The sequence below is a fragment of the Desmodus rotundus genome, chromosome 11, assembly GCF_022682495.2.
Source record: "Desmodus rotundus isolate HL8 chromosome 11, HLdesRot8A.1, whole genome shotgun sequence".
NCBI lineage: Eukaryota > Metazoa > Chordata > Mammalia > Chiroptera > Phyllostomidae > Desmodus > Desmodus rotundus.
In genome coordinates this window covers 82,802,274-82,818,323 of record NC_071397.1, presented here as the reverse complement: position 1 = coordinate 82,818,323, position 16,050 = coordinate 82,802,274, and positions in this window count along the sequence as shown.

Below are 16,050 nucleotides of genomic sequence, written 5' to 3'. Positions count from 1 at the left end.
TATTTGTTCAATGCATAAATACCCTGTCACTGTTACACTGAGACTTCAAAGGCATTATGAGAATTGATACTTAACTTAGATTTTTATCCTGGAGGTTGTGCTTCACTCAGTCTGAAGTACAACTGAGGAAGGTTGCAGCCTTGGGAACCATGGGCACACACAGGTCCTCCGGCCTGTGTTAGAATGTTCTAGCTGCTCTAATAACCCTACAGACTGGGAGGCTTAAACAACAGAAATTTATGTCTCACAGTTCTGGAGGCTGGGAAGTCCAGGATCAAAGGGCTAGCTGATATGCTTCCTGGTTATGGCCCTCTTCCTGACTTGTATGGGCAGGGAGATCTCCGTTTCTCTTCCAGGCCTATTAGATTAGGGCCCCACCTTTATGATCTCATGTAACCTTAACTGCTTCTTAAGGACCCTATGTCCAAATATAGTCACATTGGAAATTAAGGTTTCAACATATGAATTTGCAGGGAGACATAATGCAGTCCGCTAGCGGCCTGGTTTGCTGCCTAGCATAGTATCTTTTTCATTTTTCCTTTTGAAATGTTATTTATCCACTTTAAAAATTATACATTTCCTATAAAATCCATATTCAGTCCTTTGCTACTCCTGGCCTACCGCTCTCACCTATTTTACCTGCCCAGCTCCTTCACACATTTAAGTTCCCACCACTAGCAGGCCTATCAGGTTAACCAGTGGCTAGATTTCTCCAGACAGAAATTTAGGATGTATAACATCATGGGAATAACTGTGTTTATGGAAGAATAGGACAAAATGCCTGAGAATAGAATCGTTTGGGAAAATCATGGATATATGGAGAACGTAGAGGACAAATGGCCTAATTCTCCACATTTGCACATTAGCAGCTGGGGAGGCATCTAATTACTTTGCTGGTTGATACCGCTCACACTCACCTACAGTGCTGTTTGTTAGATTCGATTTTTTATGGCGAGGAACTTACTGGTACGAGACTGTAGAAAATATACAGGTTGAAAGCAGGCACAGTCCTGCAAGTTTTCTTTGACCATGACCTCCTAGAGCAAGAACTTTTATCTTAGAACTCTGTATAGGGATACACTCTGATGGATTGGATTGGATTGGATTCCATTCCATTACTTTCCTTTCCTTTCTGTTCTGTGATGCTTATTATGGCCTACACAGTCACTTTTCAATACACAAATAAATAAATACGTAAATAAATACCTGTAGTTTAAAAATCACTGTTCTACCAGGTTGGTCCTCTACGTGTCAGTTTCCTTTCTGTTAAATATTTTGATTAACTTAAAGGATTTTTTATTTTTTGTTTTGTTTTTTAAATACATATAGATACTTCAGCTAGAATCTAGAGAAAATAATTTCATTCTCCTGGAAACTTACCTGCTGAAAGCTTTTGTTTGTTTGTTTTTTGTTTTTGTCACCAACGAGAAGTCTTTGGAACTGGAAGGAGCTAAAGTGGTCAGGTCAGCGCACGCCACCCGAACATTGGTGGTCGTGTCAAAGCCTGGTGTTTGGATCTAGTGGTCCTAAAGGGGCAAATCGCAAACTTGCCCCTTCTCTGTCTCTTGACTGTTCTGCACATAACTAGCTTCTGACTTAGTTTGCTAACTGCCTGCTTTCCACGATGTTATTCTCTCTTGAAAAGCTCACAGTATGGTCTTTGTTTTGTTTTGTTTTATCTTTCATTTCCGCACTGTTTTTTCCAGGTCACAGTAGCAGTTGACTTGGTAACTGTGGTTTGAGGTCACCAAGGGGCTTCATCTAGATCGGGAGGGAGAAAAAAACCCAATATTTTGTTGCACAATCCAAACTGGTGTCTGATGACAGGGGCAGCTTCAAAGGAGCAGAAGAAGAACCAAGCAGAATTTTCAGTGTGGACATTCACTGGGCGAAACAGGGTTGAATCTGCTAATTGGTAAGGACAGATGGATCATGGGCTGCCACCTATTGGTGGCCCTATGAAACAGCTCTACTTTCAAGATTGGCAATTTTTAATGCCACTTGTTTTTATAAAAATCTTGTTTGGGGGGTTACTAAAGTTAATTTCACATATTCTCCAATATTTTACTTCCCAGGCAGTCTTGGCTTCACGTTAAAGCATCCCGTGGTTGGGGATGACCCATCTTTCACCCTCATGAGGCTGTCTATTAAGTAGACCAAAGGGAAAGGGGAATTCCCACCCCATCCAAGCCGACATACTTCCCCTTCAGGATGGTTAGGGGGAGGGAGGGACTGTCTGCTTCAGTCAGAGGGATTTCAAAGAACACAGTGTTCCCATCCTCTAGCTCTCCCCAGTTGCTTCATGGGTCTTCTAAGATTACCAATGTTGTGTGCAAAAGGGCAGCTTTCAAACACGGTAAGCAGTCCTGCCCTGCTTGGAAGCTTGTTGTTTCCAAACACGGCACCATTGCGACTAGCCCTCTGGGTTTATTTATTAGTGAGTAAAACCAGACATCAAGGCCCTGCTGCTTCCATTCTTAAAGGGGCCCTATTCATTAAAAATGCAAAGACATGCCTAAACAGAGTTAACACACTTGTATATCTAAAATGTTACACTAAAAAACTATCATTTTTAGGAACAGATGCAATATGTATTCATCATTATACAATAATTCTAACACCTGTTAACAATATTAAGTCTTAACTTACGATACAATGGGATGAAGAGCCGTGACACACAAGTTTAAAGCAGAGTGCTTGACAGATATATGCAGATGTAGGTGTACATAATACAGGTATAGAGATAGGTATAGATAGGTAGATGTCTCTCTCTCTCTGACCCTAGAGCATACATTCTAATGGAGGGATACACAAGGGATGAGCTATTAATAGTTAAGTCAACTCAACATATGGCATGGGAAGTAGTAATAAGTGCTGTAGAAAAAGGAAGCAGTGGATGGGAACATGTGTGGAGGGATGTGATGTAATTCTGAGCTAGGTGGTCAGGAGAAGCTGGCTTCTGAGCAGAAACTTGCATTTCCTGAAGGAATTAGCCATGTAGGTATGAGGAGAAGAATTCCAGGCAGGGAGAGCAGCTTGTGCAAAGGCCCTGGGGTAGGCGTGTTCTTGGAAAAATGGAGGCAGCCAGTGTGGCTGGAGCGCAGTAGAGGAGGTGGGGACTAGGAGAAAATGAAGTTGGAGAGGAAATGCGAGGACAACAGCTTGGCAGGTGGCTTATGGGCTTTTACACTTTGACTTTGGCTTTTGCCCTTGAGTGCAATGAGGAGTCATTGAAGGCTTGGGCCAAAGGAGGACTGTGATCTGACACAGCTTTTAAAAGAATTAGGCTAGCTGCTCTTTTGAGAATAGGCTATAGGGAGCGGGGGCAGATGCCGGCAGACCAGTTAGGAGAATAACAGGCATAAGCTTGGTGAGGAAAACTGGAGGCTCACCCGGGGCTCCCAGCGTAGGTGATGGGAAATGGCCAGATTCTGGATTTAATCTGAAGGTAGACCCAGCAAGGTCTATGGATGCTATTGTAAGATGCCAGAAAGAGGACTCAAGGATGACCTGAGGCTTTTGGCCTCAGCATAGAAGGTTGAGTTGGCATCAACTGCGATGGGGACGACTTAGCGTAACATAAATTTGTGGGGCAGATAGACCAGCTTCCCTCCAACCTCTCAGTGGATCTCTGAGTCTGGCTGCGTAACCTCATTGGGATATATAATCAAGAGGCTAAATTTATAGCCTTTTTGACTTCAAAGGCTCCACAGTGAAAAGTCCTTTTACAACCCACTTTCACGGGAAGCTTCCCTGGTTTCCCCACGGAAAACAAACGCCCCTATCAGACTTCTTCATTGTTTGTACTTCTTCAGAGCATGCACTTTAGTTTTGATTCTATGACATTTGGGATACTATTTGCTTAATTACTATTTCCTCTGCAGGGCTCTAAGTGCCATGTGTCTGAGGACTGAGCATGTCTGTTTCTGCTTACAATCCCATTCCCACCTCCTAAACAGGCCTGGCACATGAGAGGTTTCTAATAATGAATCATAGTGAGATTTTAGGGGCCTGACAAGTCTTTCAGGAGTCCACAATTTTTAATATCTTGGGACTGCTTAATGAGCTTGGGTTTGTTTAACTACTCAGACTGTTTTAGGTCAGGGATTTGTATGTGCTAAACCCAGGCAGGAGTGAAGTATGTTTGTCCTAACAGGGAGAGCTACCTAGGGCTGGGAAAGCACAGGACTAGGTGTGTACATCTTGAGGGAGCAAATCTTATTCACCCGCCTTGACTCTGAGCCTGATGCCTTTGCCCCATATACCTGCTCCCATTCCTTCCTCTTCAGAGCAGTCTTGACATTCTGCCCACCAGCACATCCACTGGTGGGGGCATCCGTCAAGGAGGAAGGGCAGTAGCTCTGCTCCCCACCCCCACTCCATGCTTCCACTTCCAGGACAACACCAGGCCTAGCTGGGGCTCTGGATCACTTATGCCTCCCAGTAGTGATTTTGAATGGGAGGTCTACAGATTTCAATGAGGAAGCTACCTCTTTACTCTCCTCTGTCTCCAAGTTGTCACCTTCTAGTTTCCTTACACCTATGTCCAATGTCCTCTGGCTCTTAATCCCATTCTCACTCTCAACTTGACTCTAATGCAGGATTTTTCAACTTTAACACTGTTGACATTTACACCAGATATTTCTTTATTGTGGGGCTTCCCTGTGTGTTGTAGGACAGTTGTGTATTGCAGGCCCTCTGGCCTCTACACTCTCAGGATCAGTCTTACTCTCTGTCACAACAAAAATGTCTACAGACATTGCTAAATGTCACCTGGAGGCAACATCATTCCCAGCTGAGAGCACCTGTCCAGCGTGGGGCTCTACTTTGCGCAATGCCTTTGGACATCCTGCCCTGTGAGGTCTCACTTATCTTGCCCTCTCTGCTCCATCTCCTGAAGAATCCCTGTTCTCTCTGTGGTGCTTTTTGGGTTGACCAGAAGGGAGATGCTGGCCTCTCTCTACACCAACTACCCTCAACATGTAGCCCCCAAAGCTGCTCTTAGAGCCATTGTCAATCCCACGCCAGCTTCTCCTCTGCTGATGATGTGAAGTCGGTGATGTTCTTTCATGTACTGCAAGAACTCTCACCCATTATATATATAATCCTGTCTTTAGTCAGTATTTTTCTTGTTAACTTAAGAAATATTTTTTGTTGACGATGATACTGATGACGGAAAGCTCATAAAAGTTAGATACCAAAATAATCTTTGGCAGAAAATCCTGGGAAACTCCCAGAGTAGTGGGAAAATTACTGGGTTTTGTATGATATGGCAAGCCTTCACGAATCCTAGGAAAGGAGCTGTTAGCTGCATTGCAAATGGGAAAACTGATGAAACAAAATATGTTATGAAAGAGTACCTAAAATGTGTGATTAAGTAGAGATAGACACAGATGTCAGTTTTTCATGTTATAATCAGAGAAACAGGAGCTTAAGGAAAGTTAGAGCCTGAGGGGCCCTCGTGAAACCAACTTACATAATGCCCTCATTTAGGAAATAACAGAAAATAATCGCTTTGCCTACGGGACATAAACAGCCTCAGAGTCTCAGTTTGAACCCAGAACTCATGATTCTCTGTTTTGATTTTTGATGGCATTTCCTCAACCCGCAGCAAAATAAGTAAGGACAATTTAGAAAGCTTTTTCCAAATGTGAATTAGCTACATTTTTAAAGCTATCCTTTATCCTGAGATTTATGCCCTTCTACTTTCTTCTTCTTCTCCTTCTTCTTTTTTTTGTGACAAAATATTATCTCTGTTAAGAAATAATGGCTCTAGATGTATTTGGAGTTTTGGGGGGTTTTTCTTAATGCCTTTATTTTGCAATCCCAAAGCAATTCACCACCACCATGCTCTTTATAAAAACATCTAGGAACTACTGATATACAGTCTTTATGTCCACAGTGCAATAGAGATTTCCTCTTCCTGGAGAGGAAGGCAGGCCTGTTAGTGAAAGAAGATGGAAACCCTCAGATGAGCAATTCCTACAAGCATCTGCAGCCTAACAACCCAAACTTGACGTTCTTTAGAATCACCTTTCTTCCTCCCCTTCACTCCCTCTCTCTCAGTGAATCAGAAATCTCCAGAGTCCTTGGGAATGACTGCCTCTATGGGACCTCTCTGAATCACCAAAGTGGCTATCTCTGGTCTGAACCAGACTCCTGGGTATATCTGGTTGGCATGCGTGGGGGTTGGAATTGGAGCCATGTGTTGTCCTTCCTGGCTGTGGCCGACTGCTGAATGCTAAAGCCTTAGGATATTAGTTTTCCCATTTTCTGAAGTCCTATGCTTGAGGAAATAATACCAAGGTCCAAGGAAAGACTTTTCAATCATTGTAGGACCTGGACTGAAATGGCTTTACCTCTATCTCATTACCCCCTACCTCACTTCTGCCCCAACAAAACGGGAGGCCCAGGTTACTAGAAAAGTTTTGTCAGGCTTGAGTCCCCACCAGAATGTCCTGGTGTTTCCAGTTTGACCAGACCATTCAGGTTTCCCGGTGACATCTTAGGCGCTCCTGAAGACACCAAGACATTTATTGGAAGAAGTGAGTGACACTGCCACCCCAACCTTCACCCCACCTCAGAGCTGAGGGCTGGAGCACCGTGAGCTGATGGGTATCCCGCACATCATGTAGCTTTGGCAGCTGCCCACCAGCATAGAAAGAAGGATATGAAATCCTTTAAAAGAGGAAGGGGACAGCAGGACCTCTCCGAGATCTGTGACAGTTTTCAAAGGGAAAGGAAACCAAAAAGGAAAGAAATATGTGGTCAACATTTATTTGTATATCCTCATTTTCTAGTTGAATTCCTTTTCTTTATTTTTATTGTTGACACTATTGTAGACATCACATTCCACCCCACACCCTTCATCCCCCTCTTCACAGCCCCCCCCTTCCCTCTGCCATCACTGTTGTCTGTGTCCATAGTTGAATTTCTTTTCATCCAATTCCCACAGTGTATAAGGGGCCAAGTAACGCTTCACTGGGACATACTATTCTAGTAAGGTTACCTCTGGCCAAGGAGAAGCTGCTTTTTACATGTAGGCTTTTTTTTGCCATTACAAGTGGTGTCGCATGGCCTCACCTGGAAACTTCAGGTAGCAGCAGCTGCAGAGAAGGGAACTGTCAACTGCTGAGCTGCTTTGTGAGAAGCCATCTTAGACGCTGTACATGTGCTTTCTCATTTAATCTTCTCAACAATCCGCTGTGGGGAGTGTTGTTATCTTCATTTTACAGATGAGGAAACAGCTGCTCAGAGAAGTTAGGTAACATGCCCCACATCAGAAGGCTAAATGAGGACAGAAGTGACACTCAAACCCGGATCTTCCTGTCCCTGAAGCGATCTTTCTCCAAGATGTGCTGTGGGGCACCTGGCCAGCCTATGCACTCGGGAAGCAGGGAAGGAGGGTGTAGTTTCTGAGCCATCATGGGACGCAGGGAGAGTCTGAAGGATAGAGGCAAAAACAAACAACAAAAAGCATTACAGGCAGAGTCGCTATCAGCACACAGGGTGGTGTTAACCTGCTGGTTCGGACCAGTGTCTGCCGTACTCTACGAGAGAGCTGCTCTGGGCAGCAGAGGTGCAGAGTGGATAGAATTTGTACTTAAGAAAAGATAAGCCTAGATTCAATTCTCCATCTGAGCCAGAGTAAAGGTAAATGTCTGAGGAGCTTGTAATTCTAGAAGTTTCCGGGTCAGGAACCATGTCAAATTGTGTGTCACATCTATATTACAGAATTAGTATTCAGTTGACTCATCCTTTCATTTCAGATAATTAATATTAAGTGATGTCAGATACATGTTTAGAGATAGAGAAACATGTTTACCTAACAAGGCAAAATAAAAGGTAAAAAAAAGAAATCAAATCCTTGGGATCCAGCATGTATGATTTTGTGACAGTTCAGGAAATCCGCTGGCTTCTGCCTGGGTTCTGAAGATTGTTTACATTCCAGTGGAATTCCTGGGAAAGTCCAGAGCTCTCTGTGCTTTGAAAACAATGGCTCATGGAGATCAACTTCCCAACTGCGCAACTGAGAGGAGGGAAGGCCTGAGACGTTGGGCCTGGGCCTGACCTGTATTCTTCAAAGCTTGCTTGCTTGTTTGTTCCCTTGAGCTGAAACCAAAACCGGTGCAGGAAAACAGCAGCATCTAACTGCACAGTTTCCGTTAGGAAAAGAGATATGATTACGGGAGTAGGTCTATCCTTCAATTTTGTGCAGTTATCTACTCCTTAACAAAGGGACCCTGATTCTCAGCTTCATAACATTAATCGTAACTATAAGACACCCAACACGGGAACACCCTTCCTCTCACCCGGGGGTGATACAGGGATGGGCATGTGATCCAGCTCTGGTCAAGCAGATGTGACAGAAAATTTTCTGTAGAGCTTGGAATATTTCTGAAAATGATTTTTCTTCCCCAGAGGTTGTCATCTATGGATGTAATGCTTAGACCTGGGAGCTGGCCTGTTGAGGTGCTGAGGTGAGCTGAGAAGAGATGAAAAAACTCCGAGTCCCTGATGACATCGTTGAGCTACTGAAGACCCACCCTGGAAGGCCCTGCAACAGCACATGTCCCTGTGTGAGTTGATGCAGTTATCTCACTGTTTTTCAACCAGTTAAGTTTTCTAATGCTTGCAACTGAAAGCATCCCTCAGAAATATTGGAAGTTTTAGTGGCAATTCATCACTAGGGTTTCCACCTACCAACTTCTATTTTGTTGTAGGAAAGTAGAGGAAAGGGAGATTTGAAGAGAGAGGAGAATTGGAAAACAGCTTCTTGGGGAAACTCAGAAGGAATGCTGAGGGCCTGGGGGATGAGAGCAGCACTAGTCTGTTCGCTTTGGTCACTTTTCTCCAGCTGTGCTCAGCAGCCCCAGAACGGTGACAGACAAGATGAAAGATGACATTCACTAGGCTTCGAGTTTTATAAGCCTAGGGGGCTGCTTCTTCCTTCTCTCTGCTGACATCATATTTTCTTACAGGCACTAGTTCAGTTTAATGTTAATAAACATTTACCATGTAGGAGGTATTCATAAGTTCATGTGAAAATAGAATATTTTTTGTGTCTTCCAGGTTAGCCCAGATAAATTCTGAGGCTTTCCTGGTGGGTCCATGGCTTCATGGCCTTAAATGATATTCAACTATGAGACTATACAATTTTTTGTCAAAATGGAAAAAAAAAGGTACACAAAAAAGAAAGTTCCTATGGATTGCTTTTGAACATGTTTGGGTCAAAAGCAATGGGAATATGGTAATCAGGTGTTCCAGGTTTACTTTAAAAACACAAAACAGCACTGTGTTGATAAATACGAAGTCTGTCTGGAAAAAGTCCAGCCACTGTTAATATGAGAACAGTTTGCACAATATCAATGTAACCTTGCAGCCAAGGAGAGTGGACTGGGATGTGCATGCATGAACAATGACAACTCCACTTTAGTAGTCAGTGGGGAGGTAGATGCCATTGAGTGAGGGTGTGTACTGTGTGGCCATCACATTCAAAATGACTGAGTGGGTAGAGCAGCGAACATGCATCAAATTTTGTGTTAAGCTTGAACATTCCTCTGTGGAAACTATTTGGATTCAGAAGGCCTCAGCTACGGGCAACTGGTGATTGGCAACTTCATCACAACAACACACCTCATGCATCACATCTAGTGCAGAGTTTTTGGTGGAGTAGCAAATCATCCAGCTGACTCAGCCCCCCTACAACCCAGATTTGGTGCCCTATGGCTTCTGGCTTGTCCCAAAACTAATGTCATCTTCATTTTTTTTTTAAGATTGTATTTATTTATTTTTAGAGAGAGGGGAAGGGAGGGAGAAAGAGAGGGAAAGAAATATCAATGTGTGGTCGCATTTCACATAGCCCCCACTGGGGACCTGGCCTGCAACCAGGCTTGTGCTATGACTGGGGATGGAACCAGCGACCCTTTGGTTCTCAGCCTGTGCTCAATCCACTGAGCTACAGCAGCCAGGGCTAAAATCACCTTTTGAAGGAAAGAGATTTCAGACCATTGGTGAGATTCAGGAAAATGCATAGGGCAGCTGATGGCGATTGGGAGAACTGTGTGAGGTCCCAAGGTGCCTACTTTGAAGGGGACTGAGGTGTCATTGTCCTATGTACAATGTTTCTTGTATCTTGTATCTTCTTCAATAAATGTCTCCAATTTTCATTTTACATGGCTGAATACCTTCCGGACAGACCTTGTATATTCATTCATTGACTCCATATTCCAACACTGAGTATCCACCATGTGATGAGTTCATGTGTGATTTGCTCTCTGGAAGTCAAGTGGAGGAATCACATAAAAGCTAATGGCTATAGCAAAATTCATAATTTGCACATAGCACAAGGAACCTAAGGGGAAGTGTTATCTCCTTGCTGGACTTGAAGTGGGATAGCCAGTAGACAGCTAGGGATATTTTCATAGGAGCCCCAGTAGAAATTCTGTAGATGGGAAAGGCTATGGCACATTTCAAGCAGCAGCAGAGCCTACTTGAAGGTTGGGGGCCAGAACAGCCTGGCTGTTTGGGGCACTGCTGGTAGTGTTCTGGGGCTTGAGTGGGGTGGAAAGCTATAGGAGCATTGGTCGTATAAGGTCATGGCCATTTGAGAAGCTGAATTCTATACTGTTGGAGAGATGGCACCACTGAGGACCTAAGGAATGCAAATAACTGGAATCTGATTTAGTTCTTGGGAAAATAGCCTGCGATAGTACAGAGGCTGAGCTGGAAGGGAGAGACTGAAGACAGAATGAAAATAAGGGAGGAATGTGGGCCTGCGGCATTCTAACAAGAATGGAATTCAACTTTTAAAACAGAACAGGCCCACAGGTTTGGGGAACACAGATTCCGTAGCCCATCACATTTGGATTTACAAGGTGAAAAGCTTATCTCTGAACCCTTTGTCACGTTGGAGTTGGCTCTGCTTTTATGGAATGCTGATGTTGTTGCAGAAACACAGTCCAGTGACCAAAAGAAACTGTCGAAAGATTGCACTAGTCCTTGACTTGAGTGGTTTGAGAAAACAAAACAAAACTGTGACAGAGATCCAAATACACAACCACAGCCAGTCTGACGACAATTCTTCTGAAGTACGCCTCCCACCAGTTCCTCTGCTTCTCGCCACCATGTGCCAAATCTTTTCTCAACCCTCAGCCCAAGTGGCCATCTCTCCTGCCCATTCCATGCCCTCCATCTGCCCCAGCCACCAACTGTCCCAGTCAGAGAGACCCCCTCTTCACCAGGGCAGAAAACAACACGAGCCTCTTTGATGGGTGGGAGAAGGTGGGGATTACTCCCTGGTTAATGACGTTGTATCCTGTTATGGTAAATTTTCTCTATAAACTTGTATTGATTAGCCATGATTCAACCATCAATATGAAGTAAAGATTGAGGTGGTTATCTGAGTAATTTTTAAAAGAGAAGAGATTTCTGCTTTAATCATTCATCAGTGTTATTTTTTCCTTTTTTAAACAGACGATTTTCTAGAGCAGTTTTAAGCTCACAATGTGTTTATCTTAACACGTTGGCTACTCAAGCCAAATGGCTACTCAATGCTTAAGAAAATTCTGACTTAAGCAGAGCATTGCTACTAAAGATTGGACAGGTCATGAGATTTCTTAGAAAACAAACTGAGAAAGAGACCTTGATGCTGCTATAGAGACTTTATTGGATTCATTGACATGACAATGATCATGGGCTTTAAAGATTCATTGAGCTTTAAATCTAGGCCAGGCCTATTCCAAGGTCTCTACTTGTATTAATTCACTTGATTCTCATAACCACCCGATTATTATCATCATGTAGTAGCTAAAAAACTATGAAATTCAGCTAGTAAGTAGTAAAGTTAATTAGGGTTCAAGTCCAGTCTATTGGACTCCAAAGCCCAATTTTAACCCCTTGTCTTTGATGATCTTGTGTAGAAACGTTGACCTGGTATTTCTCACTGGAGCATGGGGTCTGGGTGCTGAGATAACACCTAGTGGATGGAACAAGCCATGAGATGGGTTGGGAAGAGTCCTGTAGGTCCCAGGTGGTCCGTGTGTCTTATAAATCACATTGTCTAGATCCATGGTGTTTCTGTCTTTCATTGCTGCTGTTAAATGTTCTGCTAGGAGAGGTTAAGGCATTAGGCCCTGTTCTCTGTCTGGACGAGGATGTAGAGGAGGAAGCAGTGCTGCCCAAGGCTATCACAGTGGTAACAGGGAGGATTAAAAGGAACTCCCAAGAAGAAGAAGCAGCAAGTCAGCAGTAGAAGTTCCAGCTGCCTCTCTAGGCAAAGAATTCTTACTCCATTGCTAATATTCGAAAATCTGGTTGTTTTATGTCATGATTGGAGGAGGTGACAGTTTTCTTTCAAAGGGTACAGTACAGCAACCAGAAACTCACAGGGTTCTTATACAATGAAGCATGAGGACTAAAGCCATTAAACCTGGAGACTTTCTATTCCTCCACTGACCCTCCCAGCCCCTCTGCTCTTTAGGACACCTTTGTGTTGATATTAAGATCTGTGTTAATACTATCAGTTATGTCTCAGTCTTTACTTCCCTGAGTCACTGGTCCCATTAATCACTAAACTCCCAGTTTAGTGGCCCTTGGGTATGCACGGCTGGTCATAAGCTTTCTCATGAGACTGGCACAAAGCAAATACTTAAAAAATGTTAGTGAATTCATGAGAAATATCAAAACTAAATGAGGAAGAAATAATGAATGTTGACTAATCAGCTCAAAATGACTTTCCCAAGGTTTTTCTAAGTATACTAAGAATATCAGGAGGGGGAAAATGTTTCCTGTCCTTTTCATTGCCAAAGGACTTTCTCCCCTAAACAGTTCATTAACTGTAGCTTCGCCAAGTTTCGGAGACCAAATAGCAACAAGAGTAAACCAAAGTGCATACACTGCGGGTTAGAGTCATTTCAGTCAGGCTTTGGGAATCTCAGAGTCTGAACTAAAGGAGGTAAAGGCACTAAAAGCATCTTGACTTTCTCTCCAATGCCTTCACCTTCATATTTCTTAGAGCGGACTTTCTCAGACACATTTTCACCCACACAGAGAGGCTGATGTTTTTTTCTGACCTTTCTACTTCAGTTATTTCCAAATTAGTTTCCACATTTCCACTGATGCGCAATCCTGAGCTTATCATTCTGCTCCCATCTGTTCTGGCCACCACTTGGCATGGGATGGTGGGGAGTTCCATGCCCATTTCCTGCAAACCTTTGGTGTGTGTCCACCTAAGGTCAACTGACGTAGCCGGGGAACGAAACGTCCCATCCAGCTTTGACCTCCAATTGTCCACTCATACAACTTGCCTTCCTCTACTTTCCAAAATTTGAACATATAAATATTTCCTTCTTTTGTAGACCTCCTGCCAAAGAAAATGAAAAGCTGCCTTGGGGCTTGTGCTGCCAAATAAATCCAGATATATATTGTGTTATATGTTGTTGATACTCCCAACAACCCATGAGCTTTGGCAGCCCATTCTCATGGAACAAAACTTAAAATGACTCAAAGAGGAGAGACTGAAGAACAAATGGAAGTGGGGGAGGTGCTCTGACCTGTGAGATGGGCACCCTCATAGAAAAAGAATTCAAAATTTTTAAGTAAAACAGACCCTGATATTTTAGGAACAGAATGTGTAGACCATCACACTTAAATTTATGAGTTCAAAACTTACTTATGACTCCATCAAATTGGAGTCTACCCTCTGTTCTCTTTGAATGGTGACATCATCACAGAAATACAGCCCCGTAACCAGAAGAAAGTTTAGAAAGTTTGATTAAAACAGTACATTGAATGGAGGTAGGGGTGGGATGCTTACCTGAAAGATGTTCAATAGAGAATCTGCAAACAACAAAAGAGTCTCAACTTTCATTAAAAATTTTAGCTTTCTTCAAAGGCTATTTTTTTAAAAGATTTTATTTATTTTTAGAGCAGAGGGAAGGGAGGAAGAAAGAGAGGGAGAGAAACACTGATCAGTTGCCTCTCATACATGCAACTGGCCAGGGACCAAACATGCAAGCCAGGCATGTGCCCTGACCTGGAATTGAACTGGTGATCTTTCACTTTGCGGGACACCGCCCAACCAACTGAGCCGAACCGGGCAGGGCCAGAGGCCATTTTAAATTGGCACTTAAACATGTAACACCAAGCATAACTCCTGCTGGAAGTTGTGTATGATGGATATTATAAGTCTAACTGCAGGTAAGGCTTACCTGAGAAACATCCAGAGAAACCAACTTGGGTCAGTAGGTGAGGTTTGGAATGGCCTTACGACTGAAGAAATCCCCCAGTGATGGGAGCATTTGTGTCCCTCCGCAGTTTCCTGCTTCCTTCTTTGTCACCTGGGTGATACACACTTGAGCCAGAAACTGACAAGTAAGTACATTTTGCCCAACAGGAAGGTATAATCCAGGCCTCTTAGGAGACGCGGCCTATGCTGTTTGGATCAGCTCTACCTTGAAGAAAGCACAGCAACAGGTAGAAAATGAACCAGAAGATGAGGGAAGAGAAAGTAAAATATGTAGTGATGAATGCTTAATGTGAATGGCTATTCCATTTCAAACCCAAAGGGTGGGCATTTTTAACTGGAGGAAGTAAGGAAAGTCAAAGAAGCATTTGAGGAAGTGAAACACTTCAGCTTAGCTCCGAGCATCTGGAACTGATGGAAGACTAGTGATTAGAGAGGCCCGAGTCAAAATTGCCAAACCAAATTTGTCTCCCAACATTCCAGACACTGTTGAAGGAACTCTGCTTTGGCTTCTCCATTAAATTTTTGTGACTAGATTCTTCAGAGTTCAGTTCTCAAGGATGAGAAAAATCATCCCTGTGATGTAAAGTAAAAGATGACTGTTTCAGAACAGAAAGCTAAACCTAAGAACTAAGTATCAAAGGTTAAAAATGTTTTCTAAATATTTTTTAGAGTTAACACCTGGCCAGATGAAGGAAATGACCCAGATTGCAATGGTAACAGGTGATGATGGGGGATTTCTATATACTGACAGCTGGATTCATCCAAGCTAAAAGCAGAAGCTGGGTAAATTCTTGACTTACCTGGCTGGACATTGAATCTCCCTAAAGGGAAAAAAAACCAAAAAACAAAAAAAAAAACTATGAGAAGAACTGCTCCCCTAAATGAATTATGAAACACAAGTGAGAACAGGTTGGTGAACCAAAGGGGAGAGAAGGAAAGGCAAAGAGGACGAGCACAAACATTTCCTGAAACCCACCATGTATCACCCAAGGCACTTACAATGTATCATCACATTTGCTCATCCCAAGGACTCTGCGAGATGCCAGAGTACACCTCTGTGAGGTGATGCATAATTATCTCCACTTAGCCTCAGAGAGATTAAGGAACTGGCCTGAAGTTATCGGACAAGTTTGAGCAGGTGCAGGATCTGGGCAAAGTCCTGACTCAGAGCAGAGTTCAGACCTACCACAGTGCTCACTTCCCTGGGAACCTGGAGAAAAAAGTATTCACGTCCCCCAAAGAGTGTCGGAATTTTAAGTGAGACAGGGAGAGACATTTCAGAAAAAGTTCAGTTAATGGTAGGTGTAAGTCTGCAACTTCAACTATGACATAGCCATGACTTAGAATGTTTGGGTGACTGATGATCCCTGCAAATAACCCAGATGAAGTAAAGCTGGACAGGTCAGCATGGATGCTGGTAAAACTCTCAGGGAACTCAGCTCAGACTTTAGAAAGTCACATAAGAAAGGTAGAAAACTCTCATAATTAAGGAGAAAGGTGCAATTAAGTTTACATCCAGCGTCTGGAATGTTAAAGTTCAGTAGAAAGTAAGGCCTGTGAAAAGTGCTGAAACACAAAGTGGGGGGGGATTTGGGGTGTGCTCAAAGCAGGAAGTAGAAGACAGAAGGCAGAGACCCATTCTATAAGGGCGGACAGTGTGATGTCAATAGAAAGCAGGGAGAAAAAGAAACTGTTCTATTTTGCTTCCATTGTCTTCATCAGTGAGAATAATCTTCAGACCTGTAATGTTGGATCAAACTCAGGTAATAACACTCTTGAAACCCAACTGCCGTAAGCAAGTT